This window comes from Synchiropus splendidus, chromosome 13 (assembly GCF_027744825.2).
Source record: "Synchiropus splendidus isolate RoL2022-P1 chromosome 13, RoL_Sspl_1.0, whole genome shotgun sequence".
Classification (NCBI taxonomy): domain Eukaryota; kingdom Metazoa; phylum Chordata; class Actinopteri; order Syngnathiformes; family Callionymidae; genus Synchiropus; species Synchiropus splendidus.
Genome location: NC_071346.1, coordinates 22,166,335 through 22,181,629, shown reverse-complemented (window position 1 = coordinate 22,181,629; position 15,295 = coordinate 22,166,335).

The window sequence follows — 15,295 nt, the reverse complement described above, 5'->3', positions numbered from 1 at the left end:
TTATACATTCAGATGAAAATAAATTATGCATGTGGTTCATGATGTATGACAGTTGTTGTATGACAAAGTGAGATGTTTGGGAGTGATGTTTCAGAAAGACATCTAATTGTGGTGTGGGTTACCACAAAGAAAAAACAGAATCCCTTGGATTACTTTTCTCACCATCGACAAATGTGAAAGCTTTGTGTGGCTCTGTCCGCATTTTGTTTCAGACGGCGTTTTACTGACCACATTGAGACGCCACGTTTGAACTGAAGACAAGGTCACAGTATTCAGACCTGTTACAGATGCATAGTTTCAGATACAAAGTTTTCTTCACGCTTTTGGAGGGAGCAGAGGTGAGAGCAGCGGACTGGTCTCTCCAAGATGAGAAGCGATGATCAGCACAGCTATGATTTGGACGGCTGAGGTCACCCCACCCCTTCGACCAGTGACGGTGTTCCCCCCCGGGCAGTGGCTGTGTGTGGAGGAGGCGCCACGAGCGTAGCACCACGCCGACAGACTGTTGAAACTCCAAAATCTCTGGTAAAGTGAGAGAGGATCTGCGATGTATGAGCCTGTCCACGGAGCTCATAAAGAGCGCGTGATGTTCTCAAGCACTATGAGCTGGTTGCCGACGGTGTAAACATGGGTGGGATGGTCACTCCTCCCGGGGCGAACGCATCATGCATAGTGCATGACGGCTGAATGAGCGGGAACGCCGCGGTGGGAATCCAAACCCTCCACCAGGCAGTAAGCTCCGTACCTGACCAAGTGCGGTCCTAGTGCCAGTGGAGTGTAAGAACCGCGCCGGGAATAGTCCAGATTTCTTCCAGTTGTGGTCAGACAACATGCGGTCGTGCCCTTGGTGTAGTCTCGCCATCCAACGCCAGCAGGCCGTTAGTGAAGTGGGATGATTCTTGAGCTGGCGGCGGAGAGAGAGCTCAACTTCGATACGACGGCGGCGGATGACATGAGGCGCAGGAGAAGATCAAGCGGGAACGTACTTGACTCCACCACACGGAACTCAGCCAACTCTGGGAACAGAGTCTCCAGATCCACCTCATAGCAGCACCTGGCTCTCGTCAAACTCATCCCATGGCTTGGAAGCAGGAAATGTGGAACGGCTGCTTGTAGGCCAGTCGCAGCGCCCTATTCGTATGGGATTAGTGTTGAATATAGTCGAAAGAGTGTTTTTTCTGTAGTTGCAGGCGAAACTTTCATGTTCTGAGGCATCGCTGAGCAGTGAGTGAACAGTGCAGAAAACGCGTTTTCAGCCCGAGGGATTGTGTTTTTTTGTCCGACAAACATAAAAATGTTGATAACTCTTCTGACAGGTTGAATTCGTTCTGCAGCTATGAGAAAGACCCCTTCTGGAATAGAGGCAGGTGATATTTTTATGTTCTGAGATTATTCTGATCAGTCAGTGAACAGTGCAGAATATGCATTTTCAGCCTGAGAGAAGCTTGGTTTCAGACTGTCAAAAATACAATAGTTGATAACCCTCTAAAAACGTTTTGCCTATAGTTGCAGGTGATATTGTCAAGTTCCGAGGCTTTTCTGATCAGTGAGTGAACAGCGCAAAAAATGCGTTTTCTGCCCGAGAGAAGCTGCGTTTCACACCGAAAAAGATAAAGATTTTGTTACATCTTTGAAACCACTTCTGACTGTCACGGGTCAAGACGTGGAGCAGGACCCAAGTGCAGTGGTGAAAGTCACAGGAGGCAGGAACGAGTCAACATTTTAACATGTTGAATTAGATCGGCACTAAGACCCCGGTCTGCTTTAGTAGCAGGTGAAATTTTTATGTTCTGAGTCAGTCCTTAGCAGTGAGTGAACAGTGCAGAAAACGCATTTTCAGCGCAAGTGACTGTGGTAATTACATTTTTACAAACATAATAATGTACTTACCTCTGAAACCACTTCAGACATCGTGATTAAATTCTGCAACTACTAGAAATACCACTTCTGCTATAGTTTGAGGTGACATTTTCATGTTCTGAGTCCCGCCTAAGCAGTAAGTGAACCGAGCAGAAAACACGTATTCAGGCCACGAAAAGGTGGTTTTCAGACGAACAAGCATTAAAATCCTGATAACTCTCTGAAACCACACAGAGAGGTTGAATTAGTTCTGCTGCTGCTAGAAAGACAGCTTCTGCTACAGTGTCAGGTGAAATTTTCATGTTCTGAGGCATCGCTGAGCACTGAGTGAACAGTGCAAAAATGCGTTTTCAGCCCGAGAGAGGTTCGGTTTCTGACCAGGAAGAATAAAAATTGTTGATTCCACCCTGAAAATAGTCCAAAAACGTGGATTTAGTGCCGAATATACTCGAAAGACTCTTTTTCCAACAGTTGAAGCTGATATTTTCATGTTCTGGCACTATTCTGAGCAGTGAGTGAACTGTTCAGAAAAACAGGTTTTCACCCGAGTGACGGTGGTTTTCAGAATTGACAAACATAAAAATGTTATCACTCTGCAACCACTTCAGAAATGTTGAATTAGTTCAGCACCTACTAGAATGACCGCTTCAGCTATCGTGCCAGGCGAAATTTTCATGTTCTGAGACAGCCCTGAGCAGAGATTAAACAGTGCAGAAAACGTGTTTTCAGTCCGCGGGACCTGTACCTTTCAGACCAACAAACATAAAAATGTTGATAACTCTCTGAAACCCCTTCGGAGACATTGAATTTGTTCTGCAGCTACGAGAAACACCCCTTAAGCTAAGCTGGTGGGCGCTCATGAATCCTGTTTGGACTCAATCAACCAGTAGTCCAAGTACGTCAGAATCCGCAGACCCTGTCTTCTTAGTGGTTCGAGCCACTCCTCCACGCACTTGGTGAAAAAACGAGGCACTAGACACTAGAGACCGTGTTGTGGAAGTAGGCCTCTGCAAGATCTATGGAGGTCATCCACTCTCACACTCCAGGAGTCTGCTGGTAGTCCGGAACCGCTGTCTGGTCATGAATTGGTTGAGGAGACTGAGATTCAGAACAGGTCTCCACTCTCCTGTCTTCTTGGGTTCCAGAAAGTATCTGGAGTAAAATCCAGTGTAGGAGGATTGCTTTGGCAGTAGCTCAATTATTTGCTTTGTCAGGAGAGCGCTGTCCTCCTCCATCAGACATGACCGCTGGTTCTCTGAGTTCACTCAGGTCCATGTGGTGACGCAGAACCTGGGGGTTGACTGTGTAACTGAAGGCCGTTTCAATGACCGTGTATTTTCTCGATCCATATGGGCAGGTGAGGAGACAGACTCTTTCAAGATAGGAGCCTTGAGCACAGGAGCGGACCCGGACTCCGGGGCGGGTCTAGGACGAAAGGGTCATCGGTGCACAGTGCCCACTCCTCTGGGAACTTCAAGTCTCGCTGGTTCTTCAAAAACACACTCGCTTTTGTCAGCTGAGCCGTCAGAGGAATTCGGTTCCCCAAACTTGCAGTGTACAAAGATCAAGATCTGATCAAGATTCTCCTAAGATGGAGACCCGAGGGACCGGCCCAATCAGCCTCAGAAAGAGATGACTCTGTAGATGACGATGTCCTGCTTGCCTCTGAACAGAATCACAGACAGACATCGCTTCAGACATCACACGAGGGAGCTGAGAACAGAGCAGGTCTGGCACGCAGTTCCTACTGAGTGATCCTCTGAAGTGGTGGCTTTCGCGGTCCTGTGGCGACCCCTGCTATAAAAACTGGCGAGTCTGAGTAATCAGAAGAGTTAATGGCAGAATTGAAACTCCCCTGACATTTGGCTGGAACCGGGATCTGTTGAGAGACGGCAAAGAGTTATTTGACGCCTATGCTTCTTATTGTGGCGAAACTGAGGAAAAACATAACGTCTTGGCTCCATAAACTTCCCCAGGGACAGTTCTGGCATCAGGTATAAGGAGGCAGAGACCGTTACTATACTGCTCGGTCTCCTGAGACGATGTAAAACAAAAAAAAAATTTTGAAGCCGGAGTTCGGACTGACTGGAACCGGAAGAGAACTTGGCGGATGATAAACCCTAATTTTGGGCATAGAAGAAACAGACCCGATACCAAAGTAATGCATCTTATTTTTTTTCCAAGTTAGACTAGGTTTAGATGCATACTTTTAGATACAAAGTTCTTCCTACGCTTTTGGAGGGAGCAGAGGTGAGAGCAGACGACTGGTCTCTCCAAGAGGAGTGGCGATGATCAGCTCGTCTATTATACGGCTGTTCCCCCCAGGCGGCGGCTGTGTGTGGAGGAGGCGCCGCGAGCAGAGCACCACGGATTATTGTGTCTCCAAAATCTCTGTGGGAGTCCACGGAGCTCATAAAGAGCGCAATGATGTTCTCAAGCGCTATGAGCCGGTTGCCGACAGTGCAGACACCATTCTACTGCGCGATGGCGGCTCTGTCAGCGCCGGGTGGGATGGTCACTCCTCAAGGGGGAGGTCAAGCTCCAGGTGCGAGGGCATCGCGCATGACCGCTGAGTGAGAGGGAACGCTGCGCCACAAATCCAAACCCTCCACCTATTAAGCTCCGTACCTGACCACGTGCGGTCCTCGTGCCAGTAGAGTGTCAGAACTGCGCCGGGAAATAGTCCGGATTGAATGAGACTAGCAGTGGATGTTTACCCAACAGACGGCAGTCCACACCCATTTGGCATTATTTGCTTTGAGTGTTGCGGGTGCTTTAGCATTTCGAATAGTGAACTGCACTTAGGGGGGCAGAGGACTGCCTGCTAGCCTTGAAGTAGCCATGCTTTGGGGGGACGCCCCAGGATTGGAGGTCCGCTCAAAATTTCTGCCCCGTGCTAAAGGACTGTTTGCGAGGGAGGCAGGCTCCACGGACAGCTGGACACAAACATATTCCAGGAATATTACACCAGCCTTTCTACTTCACTGGAAGTGCCAGGGCACTCCGCAAAATGTGATTGTGAAATTACAGAGGCGTGAATGAGTGACTCTGTAATTGTGAAATTACAGCTGGAGCCGGCGCATCTGGCACATCAAGAGAAGAAGCTTGAGACTTGAAGGGGTGTGGAGCGGCTCATCTGGACCACGGAAACTTCAGGCAGGACTGAGGTCTCATCGCAGTGACGGCAGAGACTTGTCGCATCACCGCAGGAGTGGATTTAACAGCAGGAGACTCAGCGCTTGTGCCGCTCTGTGCGTGGACGATCATCGGCAGCAGCTTCTCCCGGGGTAGTTGGCTGACTTTTTTTTTATTATTATTCGTATTGAATTCGCTCCTTCCAGCGCCTCGGCCTCGAGCGCTCTTCCGGGCCTGGTCGCCTATTCTGAAAACTTCTGAACCGAGCATGTTGATCATGCTGAACTTTCTGGTTTGACTGTTTCAGTTCCACTTTCTTCTTCAAATTTGGGTGTAGCAGATCCAACATGCACCTCAACTTCCTCCCCATCAACATTTCTGCAGGAGACAGTCCTGTTGTTGACTATGAAGTTATCCGATAACTGAATAAAACTCTACTGTCGAAACAGGGTAGACCTCCAACCACTTTGAATGTGCATCAATCACCACCGAGAACATCTTTCCCATGAACGGCCCAGCATAATCAACATAAAGTCGTCGTCACCGTTGGTCAGGTCACTCCCACGGGTGTAGCGGTGCACAGGCCGAAGCGTTCTGGTGTTCCTGACAAGTGGAACACGATTTGACCGAACTTTCAATATCACTGTCTATATTAGGCCACCACATATAGCTACGAGCCAAACCCTTCATTTAACTCATTTCAGGGTGCAATTGATGCTGCTTCCACGTAAGACCACATCCTTTTTCCCGAATCACCACACGGCACACCCACAGTACACACCCATCTTGTACACTCAGCTCCTGTTGCTTCATAGTGTATGGACTGAAAGCAACATCCAGGTTACAGGGCCACCCTCTGAGTATGTATTTATTCTCTCGGGCGAGTACGGGGTCTTTACTGGTCCACCTACAAAGCTCTTCCGAGTTGACCACTGAACTCTGATCCTGCTCTACCAATAATACCTGGTCTTCTGAGTCTGGATGCCCAAGTTTCTCTGGAAGTGGAAGTCTACTGAGAGCATCTGCGTTTGCATTGTCCTGTCCACGTCGGTATACCATGGCATATTCATATGCTCTTAACAGAATAGCCCATCTCATGATCCTCTGAGAACTCATGCGTCACACACACTCACAGCAGCAGAAAAAAACTATTCGCAGTTGGATAAAGAGGGCTTAGCAGTTATTTTTGGGGTGCAGTACTTTCACAAATATTTGTGTGGACTTAAATTTGTGATTTGTACACAGACCATAAGCCCTTATTCAGTCTGTTTCATGAAGGAAAAGCTGTGCCTCCCATGAGTTTTCTGCTCCCCCTTCCAGTCTGTGTGCCAAGACTGCCCCCACCCCATAAGGTGAGGTATCACATGACAGTACCAGTTGTTTTTGTTCATCGTAATGAACCAACACTTGACTGCTTTGTAGTAACTTCTTTGCCTGCTTAAAAGCCTCTTCTTGCTCAACCGCCCACCTCCATTTCTCATCTTTCCTCAGTAACTTGTGTAATGGAGCCGGCACAGAAGACAAGTTCGGCAAGAATTTGTTATAAAAGTTTAGCAAACCTAGAAAAGCTTTAACCCTCGTATTATGCTTAGGGTCAATTTGACCCATATCCGTTTTTGTGTTCATAAAAGTAGTGGTTATCCTGACTTTTTCTTCATGAAATTTTGTGACTTTTCCTCATTAAGGGTCATGAACAGATGTGTAAAATCTGGACAATTTGATGTCAAGTGAAGTGTCTGTACAGAGTTGGTACACAAAGATGATGTTGCAGGTCATTTTGACCCGGATTCTTTAATGTGGGTAAGTGGCTGTTCAGACCCAAAATAAACATGTCTCTCTGATATACCTATTTAGACTGCCCAGCTATGTGTATTTTGATTGATTTGATTGTCTGAATAGCCATTCAGACCCAGCTGTGTGTAGAGGGGAAACTTTCTCTCCCTTGTTCTTGTCAGTGTTCTCATGTAGTCTCTTTGACAAACACACCAAAAATGAGCTCCAGAAGGTTTACAGTACATGCCTAACAAGCCCGCCAAGTATGGCATCAAAATATGGGTGGCCTGTGAAGCAAAATCTAGCTATGCCGGGAATATGCACATATACAGTGGAAAGCTACCTGGAGGAGCAGCCGAGAAGAATCAGGGGATGCGTGTGGTGCTGGAGATGAATAAAGGGCTGCAATGTCATAAAATCACGTGACGTCACATTTACATTTACATCCTATCGCCTTGGAGATGAACTGCAGAATAGAAAGCTGAACAGCGGGAACAGTCAGAAAAAATAAGCCAGAACTTCCCAAGGAAATTCTGAAGGTGCAGGGCAGACCTCTGCATTGCTCAATATTTGCTCAAACGGAACCGACGTCGGCTTTTCCTGGAAGAACTTGGCAAAGCACTTGTCACTCCCAAGCTGCAGAGTCGAGCCAGGCCACCTCGATGCCCAGCAACTGCCGTCATTGAAAAGGTCAAGCTCACATCACCCAACCAATCTGCAATGGATGCATTGGATACAATTGTGAAGAAACGGAAAAGATGCCAGATCTGACAGTAAAACAAGTACCTGTTTTGTGAAATGCAAGAATAACATCTGTTACATTCTGTCCATTATGTGGAGAGCATTGAACAAGATGAACATTGAAAAATGGGGCAGATATGGTACCAGAGCATCCTGGACTGCTTTGACCTTCGCTGACATTGGATGCAGGCCTGTCCTGTCCACTTGATTACTCAAGAATGTTACTTTGTTTTCCATGAACTGACGCTTGCTCCGTTTCAACCACAGCCCTTTATCCTCCAACCTCTGCAGCACTTCGTTGAGTGTTTGCAGATGCTGTCATCTCTTCCTCTCAATATAATGTCCTCTAAATACACTGCCACATTTGCCATACCTTGAAGTACATTCTCCATGGTGCGTTGGAAAATAGCAGGACTGGAGTTTACTCCAAAAGGCAGACGTGTATATGTAAAAAGACCTTTGTGAGTGCTGACACTCACAAACTTCCTTGATTCCTCCTCAAGGACTATTTGCTGATATGCATGGCTCATATTGAGTTTTGTGAACTTCTGTCCCCCTGCCAGGCTTGACATCATATCCTCCATTCTTGGAATCGGATGCTGTTCGGTCGTGGAGACTTTGAAGTTCCATTTCCACTTTTCTTTTAATGGCAAATGAAACCGACCTGGGTTTGTAAAATAAGGGTGTGAGAGAGTAGAAGCATACACCAAAATGTCAAACCTGTATTGCTTTATGGTCCCCCGGAGGTAATAAAACCCCTCCCGCCCCTTTTTTATATAAAAAAGAAATTAAAATAACAACTCCTCCCTCTTTTTATATCAAAAAGTAATTAAAATAATACCCCTCTCCCTTTTTTATATCAAAAGGAAATTAAAATAGTAACCACCCCGCTTGTTTTATGACAGGAAGGGGAATAATTAACCCTATCCTACCTTGTTTTATAACTGGAAGGAAAATAACGAAGGGAGGGGTTTGGACAGCTGTATAAATATCACCCTGTGTGTATATATATATATATATATATATATATATATATATATATATATATATATATATATATATATATATATATATATATATATATATATATATATACACATCACATCACCCAACCAATCTGCAATGGATGCATTGGATACAGTTGTGAAGAAACGGAAAAGATGCCAGATCTGACAGTAAAACAAGTACCTGTTTTGTGAAATGCAAGAATATATATATATATATATATATATATATATATATATATATATATATATATATATATATATATATATATATATATATATATATATATACATATTTTTTATGTGTATATATGTATATATATTTAATATCTTTTTATATCTTATATCTTCGTATAGCATTACGTTCGAATGCTGACATAACCTGTTGAATAAAAAACATTAAGAAGCATATTCGGATCTCAGCTCATTCATTTCTCGTTTAACATGTCGGTGAAACACATCATTAAAAGAGTTTATTACAATCCTCTTCACCCCGGGAGCTATGGAGGGGTGGATCGCCTTCGCCTCCCGGTAGGACATGCCCCGAACACCTCCCCAGGGAAGCGTCCAGGATCAGATGCCCGAGCCACCTCAACTGGTTCCTCTCGATGTGGAGGAGCAGCGGCTCCACCCCAAGCTCCTCCCGGATGACCGAACTCCTCACCCTATCTCTAAGGGTGGAGGAAACTCATTTCAGCCGGTTGTATCCGCGATCTCATCCTTTCGGTCATTACCCAAAGCTCGTGACCATAGGTGAGGGTGGGAACGTAGATCGATCGGTAAATCGAGAGCTTCCTCTTGCGACTCAGCTCCCTCTTCACCACGACGGTCCGATACAGCGACCGCATCACTGCTGCCGCTGCACCGACCCGTTTATCAATCTCACGCTCCCCTTTTGCCTCACTCGAGAACAAGACCCCGAGATACTTAAATTCCACCACTTGGGGCAAGAACTCTCCACCGACCCGGAGAATGCAAACCACCTTATTCCGGTCGAGAACCATGGCCTCAGACTTGGAGGTGCTGATCCTCATCCCGGCCGCTTCACACTCGGCTGCAAACCCCCCCAGTGCATGCTGAAGGTCCCGGTCCGATGAGGCCAGCAGAACAACATCGTCCGCAAATAGCAGAGATGAAATTCTGTGGTTCCCGAACCGGATCCCCTCCAACCCCTGGCTACGCCTAGAAATTCTGTCCATAAAAGTGATGAACAGAAGACATGCAGGCATTGGCTAGATATAACGACGATCAAAATTACTTGTTGACCGTTATCGATGTATTTTCAAAAAAGGCCTATGTACGCGTTTTAAAAAGAAAGACTGCGATTGAGACAGTGAAGGCGTTCGAATCAGTGCTGGAGGAGAGCGAGACGCCTGCAAAGCTACAGACGGATGACGGTAAATAATTTTTTTAAGAAGAGTTTCCGGGCTTTGATGGAAATTTTTCAACAGTGAGTGACGTTAAGGCCCCTGTGGTAAAGAGATTTAACCGCACTCTTAAAAATCTGATGTGGAGATATTTTACAGCTAAAAACATTACATTACACAAACGTTACATCGAGGTTTTACAGGATCTAGTAAAGAGTTATAATCACAGCTATCACAGTCGTATAAAAATGACACCGATGGAAGTAAGTAAATAAATTTTGCCTCCTGTCGAAATTTCTTTAGATTGGTGTTTGACAATCTTTACATTAGACCGTCAAAAGGTCGGCAGAAGCCAAATTTATGGAGGGCGATCATGTTAGGACATCAAAACTACGAGGTGTATTTGACAAAAAGTACGAGCAGAGTTTTACAGATGAGATATTTACAATAACTGAATGCATTCATCGCAACCCGCCTGTGTATAAATTGAAAGATTTCGATGGCAAACCCATCCAGGGGTCATTTTATGATCAAGAATTACAAAAAGTACAACTCGTAAAGGATAACGTATTTCACGTTGAAAAGATTCTCAAGGAACGCGCCGTTAAAGGAGAGAGACAAGTCTTTGTCCAGTGGAAGAACTGGCCTGAAAAATTCAACAGCTGGGTAAAAGCTTCAGATGTAAAATATATATAAGACGATCCTCCTTGACACCAGGCATCATATCATCATGTAGGGCTCAAAGAATGGGGCTTCTATGTGACTTTACCATCAAACGCCAGTGCAAAAGTTTTTAAAGACAACTCAATTGGTACTTTCCGCATTTAGCACAACATATCGATTTAAACGGAAAATGGGAGGTTGATGGAGATTACATACCCTCACACGTGGCATAATATTCCAGAGGATACGTCGTCATTTTACTGGAAACCAAACCATAGAGGAGCTGACTCCAACACCAACACGGCTGCTCCGAGAGGATCAGATTCAGATGGTAACACGTCGCGGCTTCATAAAGATGAATTTCATAGAGCCATGGCGAGACTTTGGGCTCCGGATCCTGACGCCAGCGCCTCAGCTCAGAGGAAAAAAGACGGTTGGATATTACAGCTCACTTAATCAGATTACAACCGAGATGGAGCAAACTATAAAAAAAAAACAATGAGAATATACGCTTCCTGTTTGACCGTGCACGGCAAAACATTGATCTTCAAGGAGACAGTCAGAACCTAGTGCTTTTTAACTCGCCTTTGGCTTACATGTTAGGTGTAGATCCTGCTAATTGCATCATTTATTGCGAGTTCAGAGCGCCCCATCCTGTTGATTTAAAAGTGGGGTTTTACCATCTCTACTGACGTTGTAAGACCGCAGCTTGTAGAGGATGCATATGCACCGCTTTTAAGAACGGTGGAAATCAAGGGTAGTTACTCAGATATAATCACACAGCATTTTAACCCTGCTTACTATTTACCGGTTGCCAAGAACCATATTGAAAATATTCAGACACAAATTAAACCAGATCTTAACAAACCAGTCAATTTTACATTTGGAAAGGTGGTGTTGACTCTACACTTTAGACCTGTTACTTGAGAGGATATTATATAGCCCTTGCATCGACGTCTCATTGATCACCACAACACCAAAGGGATAACCAGCCTTTGCAGACCAAGTCAAAAACAAACACAATGGTTCATGCAGGCTTAAGAGACGACCCGCACAGAGTTGTACAATATTATGAAAAACAGGTGGGCGGAGAGCTACCCGGTTTTGACGGTGCCCCGGTTATGTACGGACGAGGCATCGGTTCCCTCTTCTCAAAAATGTTTCGGTTTATATCACCTTTGTTGAAAAGAGGTATCGCCATAGCGAAACCCCATCTCAAATCAGCAGTGGGTAACATAGCCACAGATATGTTCACCTGTACCATGAGAGGAATGAGCGATCAACAGAGACAGGAAGGGTCAGGAGGTATAGCTGTCTTATCACGAAGAACAAAGAGACGCCCTCCAGGACGACATGTAACACAGAGCTCTAATAAACGTACGAACAAAAAAAGAAAGAAGTCAGTTGACAGAAGCAAACGGGCCAAGAGGAAGTCCAGAGGGAGCTCTGATATACTTTAAAAAACCTTATATACAGTAACATGGCACTCCTACACAGAAATCTGCTGAATGCACATTGGCAGAACTGGATTTATTCACGCCGCCGATGACACGGCTTTCCATCGAGGACAAAATTTACACTGAAATTGCTCCAGTAGCCGCGATCAGCGATTGAGTTTTTTATAGCAGGAGACGGCGAAAAGTATCTAGACCTAAACGACACCCTTCTACTCGTGTGTGCAAGAATTACTAACGCCGATGGCACACCGCTGGCTAACGACGCAGCAGTCGGTCTCATCAATTATCCTCTAAACACAATCTTTGACCAGTGCGATGTGGTTCTGGGGGATCGGATGATTTCGCAGTCCAGTTCCACTCACCCGTACAGAGCTATGATCGAAACACTTCTCAACTTTTCAGGCTTTTCAGGGCTGAGTTCACGAGCAGGTCCAGAGAAGTACATCTTCTCAGTCCTCTGCACAGCGACATATTTTTCTGTGAGAGACTGTTATTAAACTCGGTCGATTTAAGAATTAAACTCACCAGGGCGAATGATGCCTTCTGCCTGACCGGACCTCGCAACTCCACCTTTCGTCTGAAAATCCTTGGCACCTCTCTGTTTGTGAAGAAAGTCACTGTTTCGCCAGCTGTGAGAATACGTCATGCAGCGGGTTTGTTAAAAGGAAATGCTCTCTACCCCCTCTCACGAGTCAACGTAAAAACATACTCCATTCCAGAGAACTCGAGAATATGTACCCAGGAGAGTTTATTTCTGGGTTCAAGACCTAAATCCGTGGTTTTAGGGATGGTGCGTCATGAGGCATTTTCCGGTAGGAAAGATCTCTGCCCGTTCAACATGAATATCTAGCCCTCTGTCAGGACGGTCGACAGATCCCCGCTAAAGCTTTTCAACCTCAGTTTAACAACGGTATGGCGGTCAAAGAGTTTTATAACATGATTCTAGCTACAGGAAGACATTTGAAGTATCTAAGCATTGACCGCGAAGGTTTTAACAGCGGATATTCGCTGTTTGCATTTAATCTCAATCCAGCCGATGACAACGACGCTCTCTCAGCTGTCTCAAAAGGGAATTTAAGACTGGAGATGAGATTCAGAGTTGCTTCACCAAACACCCTAACACTGATTGTGTACGCTTGTTATGATTCCATTCTGGAGATTGATGCAAAAAGACAAGTGCTGGTGGACTATTATTATAAAAGTTATGGATAGTCTCCAGTTACAGAGGCTGCTGAGAGGTCTCATGGGCGACACATTTTACGGTGTGTGGCCGTCGGATAAGTTGCCTCAATTGACACAACCCCTCAGACTGCCTGCATATTTCATCGTCAACACACATCCGGCACATAAACCAGAAGTGCACTGGCTGGCTTTAACTCTCAAAGAAGACGGGAGAACAACTTTCTTTGACTCGTTTGGAATGGGGCCCTACTTTGCACATTACCCTGAAAATATTTTAAAGTTCCTCAAGAAACATTCAGAGGTCATCAAGTACAACAATGGTCAACTACAGCACCCTCTATCGTTTGTATGTGGTCATCATTGCGTCTTCTACCTCTGTCATCGTGCTAGAGGGCTGTCTATCGGAGAAGTATTAAGTCTATACAGTGACGATAACTTAAAAAACGACCTCATGCTATACAACTTTGTGAAAGGACATCAACAATGTCTAAAAAGATGTGCACACTGTCCATGGAAACAACAAAACTGTTCTCTTCTGTATTTTAAAGACTATTGTAACGTGTGACTAATCTTATTGTGCGTGTGTGTATTTAAAAAAAAATCTGTAATCTCATAGTAATTCAATAAAACATTTCTTTGATGAAAAGACAATAACTGTGTACAAGACAATTATTCAGGAAACCCATCGAGGTGTTAGAGACAATTTCTTCCCTTTGGTCACTACACGCGTCAAGCGTCGTTGAGGTGTCACTTTAGGGTCCTTTGGGTCGGGAGACCAGCTCTCAGCTATACTTTTCTTTCGTAAGATAGAATTCGATTTAAGTCTCTGATATTGAGCCCACGATTCAGGATTGGACAGCAGTGTGAGAGGCATTTTAGCTTTAATAATGTGACGAGAAACTCGGACCATCCCTCAGGTAACGAAGAACTTGTTTTCTTATACGGTAGGGAAAGGTACTTGAATATATCGATCACATGAGAGCCTTTTACAGCACTTCCTTCATGCATAAATTCACCATTCATATTCCAACCACCACCGTCTTTGGATATCCTCTGGATAATGTATTCAGCATTTCTTCGAGCTTTTGACGGAAGGCTATTTAGAATATCCTTACCCAAGTCATCTGTTACAGTGGGTGTTTTTAGAACACTTTCGACACGACTGTCAGAGTCGTGGGGATGATCGCTGACTCCATCTCATTGTAAAGTCAGAGTTACTCTCCTTTGGTCTCTCTGATCCTCTTTAGTAAAGGTTAAATATCTCTGCAATCGAGCATTATACTTTTTTATCTTCTCATACGAGTTAGACTGAGAATCATTTCGAATGGTCCTCATCTTCTCATTCAATTCATCTTTGGCAGTTTCACGGATGTCGGTGGTTGGACGTCATAACTGGATAATTTGCTGAGGAAAGACGAGATACATTTTCTGGACAGTCTTCATCGTGTTTTACTTCTTTACAAGTCGTCCTATTGGAACAGCTGCCGATAGCAACGGCAACAGCTTTTTAAGAATCCTTCACGCTTCACGCACACTTTTTTATTAGCCAAGAGTCTGATGTTTTTCTTCTGTTTTTTCAGTTTTTTGAACTGAGCCTGCGACAATGGTACAGTCCCCTTCAAAACATTCAGGGCGATCTCACCGAGAGCTTGAATAAAGTCCCGAGAACTATGCATCAAAATGTCTTTACGTTTCTTTGAAGGAGCATGCTATAGTTCCTTAAGTAAACCCGCGTTTCTTTTTATACGCACTGACATAACTTAAGCAGACGTTTTTGGTATGGACACAGTGTGACGTTGATGAGGAAGTATCCCAGTCCTTAGTCTGTAGCGTTCTGGACATGAGGGTGTTAGATCAACAATTAAGTACCCGTGAGCGCCAGCTGTAACATCTTCAAAGATTTCTAGAAAGAAAGCTCTTTGAGACGGGTAAACCTGTTGAGCAACAACTTTTATCTACATTTTAGCGCGAGGATTCTTAAACAATACAAAGTAATTGATATTCAGACTAATAGTACGACTATATTTACCACGATGAAATAAGTTTTGCGTAAGCATTATAACACTCATATTTTTATGATGTCTCTACTGTGTAAAAATGCCTCAGGGCTTTC